This window comes from Phyllostomus discolor, chromosome 1 (genome assembly GCF_004126475.2).
Source record: "Phyllostomus discolor isolate MPI-MPIP mPhyDis1 chromosome 1, mPhyDis1.pri.v3, whole genome shotgun sequence".
Lineage (NCBI taxonomy): Eukaryota > Metazoa > Chordata > Mammalia > Chiroptera > Phyllostomidae > Phyllostomus > Phyllostomus discolor.
This window is the reverse complement of record NC_040903.2, coordinates 56,185,628-56,197,925: the sequence shown is the minus strand read 5'-3', so window position 1 is coordinate 56,197,925 and position 12,298 is coordinate 56,185,628. Positions and strand designations below refer to the sequence as shown.

Here is a 12,298-nt window from a genome sequence, read left to right as displayed (position 1 = left end):
ATGCAACAATTCAGAAAAAAAAGAAATCTGATTTAAAAATGGGCAGAGGGCCCTGGCTGTTGTGGCTCTGTGGATTGAGCACTGGCCTGCAAACCAAAGGGTTGTGGGTTTGATTTCCTGTCAGGGCACATGCCTGGGTGGCCCTGGCACATGCCTGGCTTGGGGCCTGTGAAGGGCAGCTGATTGCTGTTTCTCACCATCTCTTTCTCCCTCCCTTCCCCACTCTCTAAAAATAAATGAAGTCTTTTTAAAAAATGGGAAGAGGACCTGAATAGACATCTTCCCAAAAAAATCATAAATGACCAACAAGTACATGAAAAGGTGCTCAACATCACTAATCATCCAGGAAATGCAAATTCAAACCACAATAAGATATCACCTCACACTTATTGGAATGGATGTTATCAAAAAGTAAGTGTTGGCAAGGATGTGGAGAAAACGGGGAACCCTGGTGGGAATGTAAATTGGTACAACCACTGGAGGAAACTATGGAGTTTTCTAAAAAAATTAAAAATAAAACTATGTAATTCAGAGATCTCACTTTGGGTACATGTCTGAAGGAATTTAAATCACTGTCTTAAAGACATATCTGCACCCCTGTGTTCATTGCAGCATTATTCACAACAGCCAAAATACAGGCAGAACTTAACTGTCTCTCAGATCAGTGGATAAAAAAAACATGTGGTATACAAAACATGAAATTTTATTTAGCCATAAAAAAGGGGATCCTGCCATTTGTGACAAGGATGAACCTGGAAGGCCTGCTAAGTGAAATAAATTAGTGAAAGACAAGCACTGTTATGATTTCACTTACACGTGCAAGCTGCAAAAGCTGAACTCACCCGATGTGGCTGAGCTGGTTGGGTGTTGTTCTGCAAAGCAAAAGTTGCCAGTTTGATTCCTGGTCAGGGCACGTGCCTGGACTGTGGGTTTGGGGTGTATGAGAGGCAACCCATCAATGTTTCTCTCTTTCTCCCTTTCTCTCTCTCTAACAGTGAAAAAATAAAATCTTTAAAAAATTTATTTAAGAAAGCCATGGAAAAACTCTCAGGCCCCAATCTCCTATGTACTGGAGGAAGATGTGACTAAAAAAGGGAAGGCGGTGGTCAGACAAGCTCTGGCAGACCCTTCTCATAAGGAAGTGAAGAGGCTGTGCCCTACAGTGTGACTTCCACTCTCCTTCACTCAGCTTAGTGAAATCTCACCGTGGGCCTGGAGAAAAAGGATGCAGATCTGTGGGACCAGAGGCTTGCCTACAGAATGCCCTTCCCCAGACTTTGTGTGGCTTGCTGGTGTTTCCGGTTTTTGTGAAGGAATTGCAAAATTTTTAAACATTTAATTTAGGTAAATATAGATCCTCAAGAATTTTTTAGGCGATTGAAGTGATTAACTTGAGAAAATATGGCTCTCCTTTTCCTTGGCAAGCAGGCGGAGTACGGCTTGACCACTCGCGCCGCACACTTCTTGGATGGGCATCTAGTCTTTCTGTCACTTGAGTTTCTCTCTGTAAAGGGATGTATAATGAGAAAGTTATTACAAGGAAAATTGGGTCTTCTTAGTGATATCAACACGGTAGACTTTGCTGTGGGTGTGTACATAAACCTTTATTCTGATGCTATTCCTCATGCTTTGAGAGAAAAAAGAACCACAGTTGTTGCACAACTGAAACAGCTTCAGGTGGAAACAGAACCAATTGTGAACACGCTTGAAGGTCCAGAGACTAACAAGATGAACGCAGCCAACCTGAGACAGTCAGGTGCTGTTTGACTACCTGGTGGACAAGCATGGTTCTAGGCCAGCATATTCAGATATGCTCTACAGGTCTGCAAAATTCCAATATGAATGCGGGAGTTACTCTGGAGCAGAACATCTTTACTTCTTTTGAGTGTTGGTCCCAGGAGCAGGCAGAAATGCTTTGAGTTCACTATGGGGGGAACTGATCTCTGCAAGTTAATGCAGAATTGGGATGCAGCTGTGAGAAAGACCTGACACAGCTGAATGAGACCACAGATAGTTCTGTGAGTGCCCCACTCTTGTCTCTTCAGCGGCAAACAGGCTCATTCACCCATATCTGTTTTCTTTGACCACCTGAGAGCGCATGATGACAAACAATCTTTTCCTTTACCACCCACAGTATCTTAATGCAGTTCGGACGAGGTGTCCACATATTCTTCACTCTGTGACTACAGCAGTCATAACTGACGAAGATGTTCAAAAGCACCAGCAGATACTAAAAGGTCTAGTCAAAGTTACTGAACAGGAGTCTTACACATACAAAAACCCAACTACAGAATCTGTTGAATGTTTATATGTTAACTTTGACTTTGATGGAGCTCAGCAAAAGCTGAGGGAATATGAATCTGTGCTTTAAATGACTTCTTCCTGGTGGTTTGTCCTGGGGATTTCATTAAAAATGCCCATCCTTCATATTTGAGACTTTTTGGCGCATCACTCAGTGTATCAGCATTAACGTGTCGGCAGGTGAACTGAACATGACTCCAGAAAAGCTGAAAGGCAGGTTGTAAATTTGATTAGGAATGCAAGACTGGATGCCAAAAATGGTTCTTAATTAGGTCATGTGGTTATGGGTAACAGTGCATTCTCACCCTATCAGCAAGGGATTGAAAAGACCACAAGCCTTTCATTTAGAAGCCAGATGTTGGCCATGAGTATTGAGAAGAAACTTAATCAGAATAGTAGGTCAGATGTTCCTAACTGGGCAACTCAAGACTCTGGCTTCTACTGAAGAACTATAAAAAAAGATGAAAAGACTACAAAGGAAAGATGAAATGATAAAACCATTACACAAAGGGTGACATGCATTTTAGAAACAACATATTGAGCAACAGTTTTGGGGAATTTGAGTAAAATTGGCTCTGTTTTATTAAAAGAAATGAAAACAAAAGAGAGAGAGAAGATGGCAGCCAAGTAGGTGGCAGCTGAGTTCACTTGCCCTTGCCCCCACCTTAGATACTTGGCTGACCTTCTGAGAAATAAACCAAACATTCAACAGAACCTTAGCTGATATGAAATTTGGAAGCCAAGGAGTATAGAGGATACTTCACAGTGGGCGGTAAGGAGATTGTATAGGTTGAAGGGAAATACCCCATATGTGGTACCTGCAGCCACGGAGAGCCCAGTCAGAAATCACAGCTCTGCAGCTCCCTCCCCTCCCAGGGCAGAGAACCCCCAGACCCAGGCCTGGACTGACTTGGATACACAAAGTCAGGGAGATCCAGGCTACACACACACACACACACACACACACACACACACACACACACAGCAACCATCACACCCATAGCTGCAATGGCAAACTCCAACCAGGAGAGTGCCAGAGGGAGGGAGTCTGTCTGCACCTGGGTCAGGCAGAGGAGGCAGGCTGTGGCCAGACATTACTGTGAGAGACTTTTGACTTTGGGGGGAGGTAGTGTGTGAGGAAAGCTGGACAGCGACTCAGTGCTGCAGTGGGAATGGCTGGAGAGACTTTCTAAAAGGGGAGCAGAGGTATGCTAGGCAGGGACCCCATGTGCATCTGCCCTGCCAGGACGGGGAAAGGATTGAGGGAGCAAACCCACTGAGTGCAGGTGGGCAGAGAGATCAGAAAGGTGCACAGTGAGTGGACTTCTCAGCCCCAGCACAGTGCAGCTAGCAGGCCGAAGGCTGCACAGATTGAAGAGAGTCCAGGACTGAGTTTACAGTGAGGGCAGTGGCTGGGAACTGGATGGGCGGGGGTAGAGCACCTGAGATTACTTACAGCTAGATAGAGCCACCTCCCCAAGCAGAGATGGAACCTTCCAGGAAGGGAAGGATGCACCCAACCCCCACATCCTGCAGGATGCCAGCACCACCTATGGGGAATCTCTGCAAAACAGGACAGGCTCAAGAACCCCCTGTAGGGTGTGTATCCACAAGAAAAAGAAAGAGAAATGTGTAAAGGGCCCATTTTAAACTTCTCTCAGGGAAACAAAATACACTGGTTCCAAGGGCCTTATTCCATTGAGGCCAGCAAAGCAGGGAGTCAGAAATTGGTGCAGCCCGAGGGAATCAGGGCCTTGCCCAGCCTCAGCTCACACACAGAGCTGCCATCAGCCGGAAAGAGCTGACTCTTTTACACAGATTTGCTTCTCCCTTGAAATGGACAGTGAATTCATCAGAAACTATACATTGTTAGAAATAAGATGGGTGGTACAGGGGCAGGGAGAACACAACCACAATTTTCCCAGAAGACTGAACAATACCTCCCAGGAGAGACCCATGGGTCCCACCATCCTGATAGCAACTGAAGCCCCCTCTAGAGGCAGGTGAAGGTGATACATGTGTGCTATCTGAAGTTGGATGACCCACCCCAGGGCCTTGAGCAGATAAAAAGCCAGAGTCGGATTCAGAAAGAGAAGTCAGAAGGCAAACATCAAACTCTGCTGAGACAAATTTCATCTTGCTCTTCTTCAGGATGTGTGTTTTTCTTTCTTTCACATAGCCCTTCAATATTTCTTCTTTTGCTTCAATTATATTTTAACTAATTCACTATTCTTTGTCTTTTATTTTTTGTTCTTTTCTTTAGATTTTTATATTATTTTTTGTTTTATTTCAAATCTCACATTGCACTTCCCCTATCTAGCTCCTTTTTGCCTTCTTCCGGCCTTTCTTATTTTCATTGTAAATTTTATTTCTCCTCACACTATGATTTGTTCCTATTCCTTACTTATTATTTCTCCTCCCTCTATCCTCTCAAAATCATTCTTCCTTCATTTAGCCAGCTCACATTCTTTTTCCCCCTTCTTATAATATTCTTATTTTCTTTCCACCTTTATAATGGTGGCTTGTTTGGTGTGGATATTATAGTTATTGCTGGTCTTCTTCAACTGTGTTCCTATTCACTATTTTCTTTTTTAAAAAGATTTTATTTATTTTTAGAGGGGAAGGGAGGGAGAAAGAGAGGGAGAGAAATATCAATATATGGTTGCCTCTCGAACGCCCCCTAGTGGAGACCTGGCCTGCAACCCAGGAATGTGCCCTGACCGGGAATCGAACCGGTGATCCTTTGGTTTGCAGGCTGGTGCTCAATCTATTGAGCCACACCAGCCAGGGCTATTTTCTTAAATTGCAAATCTCATATGGTACTCTCCCCTTGTCTTACTCCATTTTGCCTCTCTCCTGTCCGTGCTTATTTGAGTTTGGAATTTTATTTTTTTCCCTTAGCTTGGATTCTATTCCTTAATCTCACTATTTTTCCTCCCTCTATACTCTCAAAATCATTTTTTTACTGTAGACATCTTATATTCTCTTTTCTCTTTTGTATAACATTCTTATTCTCCTTACACCTTTATTAATCTTTGCTCAATTGCTGTTGATATTGCTGATGTGGGTAATTTTGCAGGTGTGGGTTTGTTTTCTGGATAGTATTGCTTTGTTAACCAGCACCTGTACAACAGCACACAAAACATGGCAGAGGTTGTGACTCTCAGTCAGCCAGCTGGAGGGGAGAACCCACTGATGAATGAGCTATCAATAATCAAAGCCTAAGTATAACAAGAGAGACCATATAAACTGAATAAAGGGCATCCCTAGAGCATCCAGATCAGGAGATCAAACAAACTGTACCATTGAGTCCCACAGAACTCCTACCACAGAAGTCCACTCCATGAAGACAGGCAGGCAAAGCAGAACAACTTGTGATGCAGAAACAAACAAAAAGAGTCACTTAAAATAACCCCCAATTGAAAGGAAAGGAAAAAGCCCCCAGAAAAAAAGTTCAATGAAATTGAGGCAAGCAATCTATCAGACAGAGAATTTGAAATAATGGTTATAAAGATGCTCAAGGAACTCAGTAAGAACTACAAGGAACTTTATGGGAGCTACAAGGAACTTAGTGGGAACTACAACCACAGGAAAATGACATAGAAACTATGAATAAGAACCAAGAAGAAATGAAGAATACAATATCTGAAATGAAAAATAAACCAGAAGAAATTAAAAGCAGGCTAGATGAAGCAGAGGATTGAATCAGTGAGCTGAAAGACAAGACAGAAAGAAATACCCAGTCAGAGCAACAAAATGAAAAAGACTCAAAAGGAATAAAGACAGTTTAAGGGAGCTTCAGGACAACATGAAATATAACATTATTCTCATAATAGGAATATCAGAAGGAAAAGAAATGGAGTAAGGTATAGGAAACCTGTTTGAAAAAATAATGACAGAAAATTTCCCCAACTTGGTGACAGAAAATTTCCCCAACAAAGTCACACAAGTTCAGAAAGCACAGAGGTTCCAATAGAGATGAACCCAAAGAGTCCTACTCCAGGACACATGATAATTAAAATGGTAAAATTTAAAGACAAAGAGAGAATCTTAAAGGCAGCAAGGAAAAAAGAGCTAGTAACATAAAAGAGAGCTTCAATAAAACTAGAAGCTAATTTCTCACCAGAAACACTACCAGCCAGAAGAGATTGGCATGAAATATTCCATGAAAAAACAAGACCTACAACCAAGACCACTCAATCCAGTAAGGCTCTCATTTAAAATAGAAGGTGAAATAAAGAGCTTGCCAAACAAAAGGAGGCTAAAAGAGTACACCAAGTCAGCACTACAAAAGATGCTAAAGTCACTTTTATTGCTGGTCTTCTTCAACTGTGTTCCTATTTGTTCTTATAAAAAAGAGAAGAGAGAGAGGAAGAGAGAAATACAGGTACAGAAAAATGGCAATGAATATGTACCTATCAATAATAACCTTAAACATAAATGGATTAAATACTCTAATTGAAATACAGAGGGTAGCTGAATTGATAAGAAAACATGACCTGCATATATGCTGCCTACAAGAGAACCACCTCAGAACATAAGACCTACATAGGTTGAAAGTGAAGGGATGGAAAAAAAGCATTCCAAGCAAATGGACACAAAAAGAAAGTTGGGGTGGAAATACTTATACCAGACAAAATAGACTTCAAGACAAAAGTCATAAAAAGGGACAAAGAAGGTCACTACATAATACTTAAGGGAGTAATCCAACAAGACAATGTAACCCTTGTAAACATATATGCACCCAATATAGTAGCACCTAAATATATAAACAAAATCTTGGAGGTCTTCAAGAAAGATATTGACAACAACACAGTTATCATAGGGAATTTTAACACCCATTGTCAATAATGGATAGATACTCCAAACAAAAATTCAACAAGGATATTGTGGTTCTAAACAATACTCTGGATAAAATGGAATTAATTGATATGTAGAGAACCTTTCACCCCAAAGATCTATCTTTGCACACAGAGATCTTGGGGTCTATAATATACCACATAAACAAAATGAAGGACAAAAATCACATGATCATATCAATAGATGCCGAAAAAGCATTTGATAAAATCCAGCACCCATTTATGATAAAAAAAAACTCAGCAAAGTGGGAATAGAAAAGGCATACCTCAACATAATAAAAGCTATATATGAAAAACCTACAGCCAACATTACATTCAATGGGCAAAACCTAAAGCTTCCCCCTTAAGATCAGGAACAAGACAAGGGTGTCCACTTTCACCACTCTTATTCAACTTAGTATTGGAAGTTATAGGCATAGCAATCAGACAAGAAAAAGAAATAAAATTCATCCAAATTGGAAAGGAGAAAGTAAAACTGTCATTATTCACAGACATGAAGTATCTGGCAAAGGACCTGAACAGACATTCTCCAAACAGGACATACAGATGGCCCATAGACATATGAAAAAGTGCTCAACGTCACTAGCCATCAGAGAGATGCAAATTAAAACCTCACTGAGATATCACATCACACCTCTCAGAATGACCATCATTAATAAATCAAGAAACAACAAGTGCTAGTGAAGATACAGAGAAAAGGGAATCATAATGCACTAGTGTCAGGAATGCAGACTGGTGCAGCCACTGGGGAAAAGACCATGGAATTCCCTCAAAAAAACTAAAAATAGAACTGCTTTTTGACCCAGTGATTCCACTGCTGGGAATATACACTAAGAATCCAAAAACATCAATTCAAAAGAACCTATGCACCCAAATGTTCATAGCAGCACTATTTACAATACTATTTACAATACTATTTACATAGCCAAGTGCTGGAAAAGGCCTATGTGCCCATCAGTAAATGAGTAGATCAAAAAACTGGTATATATACCAGTTTTACCAATGGAATATTATTCCAATATTACCAATGGAATATTATGGAACAGAAAGAAAGAAGGAACTCCTACCTTTTGCAATAGCATGGATGAAACTGGAGAATATTATGCTAAGTGAAATGAGCCAGTTGGTGAAAGACAAATACCACATGATCTCACCTATAGGAGGAATCTAATGAACAAAATAAACTAATGAATAAAATAGAACCACTGGCATGGAGACAAGGAACAGACTGAAAGTGACCAAGGGTGGGGCAAATAATGGTGGAAAGAAGGGGAAGGCACTAGACAAAGAACATGTATGAATGGCCCACAGACAGGGACAACAGTGTGGGAACCAACTGTGGGAGTGGTGGAGGAGCGGGGATGGGAGGAGGAGAGTAAAAGGGGAAAATTGTAAGAGAATAACAATACCAATGATTAAAAAATGAAAACATGCAGATTTTTTAATTCAAGAAAAGAAACATTGGCAATCTTCTGTTGATATGGTCTCATTGGTTTGGTCAGGCTTTTTTCAAATTTTTCTCCCACCTACATTCATTCCCTTTTCGATAAACCCTTTTCCCCTGCAGGCAAAGGCATCAACTTAAACTTTGTGGGCTTCACTTGAGTCTCTTAACCTACAGTTATTTTCCATTTTGTTTTTTATTCCTTTGCTAAAATCTGGCCTTCTCTGCTTCATAGCATAAAAATAGAAAAGTATCAGCTGTTATTGAGGACTGAAAGTGTGGTTTGGGTGAACGGTGGACTTCTTTTCAGGGTTAGGTAGGTGGACAGCACTATATGTTCGGAGGCTTCTGCATAAAAATAGAAAAGTGTCAGCTGCTACTGAGGACTCACAATGAGAACCTATAACAAAAAATGTGTCTAGCATTTAGAGGAGGGAGTAGAGCTGCTCCTGTGTAACAACCAGGCAGGAGAGAAACTGCTCAAGAAACAAGCCAACTCAACCCCCAGGGCCAACTCCAGGCCATTGTGGAGGCCAGCACTGATGGCTTGGCAGCCCCTTGCCTGCATCCTCTCTCTTCCAAGTAATCACTCATGTTGGTCATAGTATGAAGACTTTTGTTTAACACTGTGTATAATTCACTGCATTTTGGTTGGAGCCACTGAGCTAATCAAGCAGGGGAAAATTACTTATCTCCAAGAAGGTCTAACTGTACCCTTATAACCTTGAGGCAGATGACTGGAATCCATTCCTAGGTCAGTCAACTTTCCCATAAGAAATACATAGCCCCTAGTCCACATTTCTGAGTTTGGTATCTGACATTTGGACTATGTCTAAACTTTTTGCTTACACATCCCAGTGATGCTTGTGACCTTTTATTTTGAAAAATATCAAACGTACAAAAGGTCGAAAGACCTGTACAATGAACACCAGTGTACTTCCTATCCAGATTTAGTAATTAACATTTGTCTCGTTTCTATCACCCTCCCCCTCTTTGTCCCAAACCATTTGTAAGCCAGCTGCCGATGTCGTAAAGTGTGTACCTCTACGAACATTAGTGTGACCCTCCTCGGCATAAGGTTACTGTCCTACAAAACCACAATGCATCACAAAGACAGGTACAATTGGATGGAATTGGGGGTTAAGGAAAATTAGAGAAATGTTTATATGGAGGACAAAGCAGGGCTGATTTGGCTTTCCATTGTGTAAGTGGGCTTCTAGAATCATTCTTTACAAGCATACTCGAAAGTTTTACAATGAGCATATTCTTTTGCAGTCAGAAAAACAAAATGAAAAAAGTGTTTGCAGTTGCATCAGGACCAGTCGCTTCAGCAGTATGTGACCTCTGGGCTCTTCGTGGGTCTGGGACATCCCTCTGCTGACACCAAGTGGCAGTTTTGGGCTACATTCAGCCTGATCATTCAAATTGGCGTGAAGCTCCCGAACAAACGTTAGAGTCGGGACAAAAAAGAACGGTTACATTTTCAAAATAACTGTTAGACTTGTGAGCAGCCCCCAAAGAGGCATGAAGGGAGAAATGACTCATTTTAATGAAGACACTTCCTTTGGGGGTCTGTGTAACTACCCTGGCTGAGGAGTCTGACCTACTGGATTCAAACTCAGGTTGTGTCCCTTTGGAGCTGACTTGCCTTGGACTGTGCACTTGCTCCTTTTGGCTCTGTTTTGTTTTATCACTTGTAGGACTCCTGGGAGAGATAAAGGTGAGGAGGTAGGAAGCCTTTGGCATGGTGTCTGACATGATGCCATCGCGTGCACCACGTTGACTATAGTTATGATCATTCATTTGTCTCCATGAGTGAGGCGCTGTTGGCCTTATCTTTTTGAAAGCCTTTTCTACCCGGACTTTACTCAGCCTGTTTTCCAGAGCTCCCTGTGTGTTGGGTGAGCAGCAGATTCCTTTGCAAGGTTAGGTGGGAGGACAGCACTGTGTGTTCAGAGGCTTCTGCATCAACCTGGGCCTCAGAGAGCCTGCCCAGTAGTGCTAGTGACTTGATGGACAAAGTCCTGATTTTTTTGTTCAGCAAATAGTGGCTCAAAACCATGCTGAAATGAACTGTGGCTGGAGATATTCCAAGCTGACAGTGTAGGTATAGACCCGCTTAGTTCTGATCTTTGGTGTTATCAGCAGAGGGTACAAGTGGTGGCATCAGCGTGGAGGGGCAAGGTCAGGTGGATCAGCTGGCTTTGATTAGACCCACTCATCTTTAGTCCAGAGGGCAGGGTCCCAGAGGAAACCATGGCTACCTTCCCCGTCCTTGGTCGGGAAGATGAAGCTATTTCCAGGTTCTTGGTGATTGGTGGGTCTCCCACCCATAGTCCTCAAAATGGAGCCAGGTATAGACCTCAGGAGCCCTGAGGTGTCCTTTCCATGGAAGCCACTTCCCTGCTTGGTGTGAAGGCTGGGATTGCTAGCTGCTCTTGTTTATATGCCCATAGAGTGTTTTCCACAGGGGAAGGCCAAGGTCTGAGCAGAAGGAGCCTGCAAATAAAATCTAGTGTCAGGAAAAACAATCAATGAGAACTACATAGGCAGGTTGGTTCTGGCAATGAAGGCTGAAATCCAAGAATTATCCAAAAACTCATTCTCAGAAATCCTTACTTTGGGATCCTAAGAACTGAGGAAGGTTAGGGAGTGGCAGCGAATCAACCAATTCACAAACAGCCCTTATTCTTAACAGTAAAATTTCTTTTTTCTCTGCTCTCTCTTTTCTCCTCTCCTTTTTTCCCTCAAATTATTTCATTTGTCAAGTGGTAATTATACCTTATAATATCGCCAAAATGGTTCCGTGGAATCTTAACTCAAAACACTAACAATTTTTTTCAATATTGTTGTTCAAGGAGAAACCAACTTCTATTTACCACTGAATGTGATGGTAAATAGGTCATAGCTTCCCACCTGTGAAACAGGTCAGCGGTGGTGCCTTGAGCCCAGAATTGCAGTGCAGCTGGTGTGACTCTGGAGATCTGTTCAACCTCCGCTTGGTTTCCTAGACTGTAAAGTCAGAGATGGTTGAGATCATTTCCATGATTTAGTGCAAAGAGTGGCTGCCATAACTTTCAGTACACGGCGGAACTGTTTGATTAATTTGGTAAGTCTAGACTGGCAACTCATGTGGAGGGATAGGGCTGAATTACCTTATTAGTTTCTCAGCTTTGATCTTACTGAAGAAGAGTCAAATTTGCACGTCACATGGGGAGTGAGTGCAGCCCCAGAGCTGCCATGGGGAATGTCAGTGATGTGGCTCAGGGAAGGAGGGGGATCTTTGTTTAACGCACCTGTTTTGAGGTTCTCTGTTTGCTTTTTAAAGTTGGTTGAAATAGTCTGTAGATTTGTAGAAACAATGCACATATTTAGAACTTAGAGACGAGGGGCAATCAATTGCCGTGTGGTGGTTCTTTTCAGTGAACACATTTCCAGTTAAAAATGTTAAAAACAAAGAAATGAATCAGGGTCACCCAGAATATAAACCCCTCCTTGGGAGGAACCGTGGCCTGCTGGCGGGTGACACACACTCGTCGCCATTCTCCGCAGCATATTCCGACCTGCTCCCACCACCTTCTCCAGGCCTCACAAATGGATCTTATTCATTACTGTCCAAAGACTTAAGATTCTGGGACCAGGACTCACAGTCCTGTTACTGTGGTCACTACAAGACATTGAGACACAGTCATTA

The 12,298-nt window shown here is 42.0% G+C and overlaps 1 pseudogene; it reads left to right on the top strand.

The window, feature by feature from the left end:
• Nucleotides 1-1,386: 1,386 nt before the first annotated feature.
• LOC114491911 lies at nucleotides 1,387-2,775 on the top strand (annotated as a pseudogene).
• The last annotated feature ends 9,523 nt before the right edge of the window (nucleotides 2,776-12,298 follow it).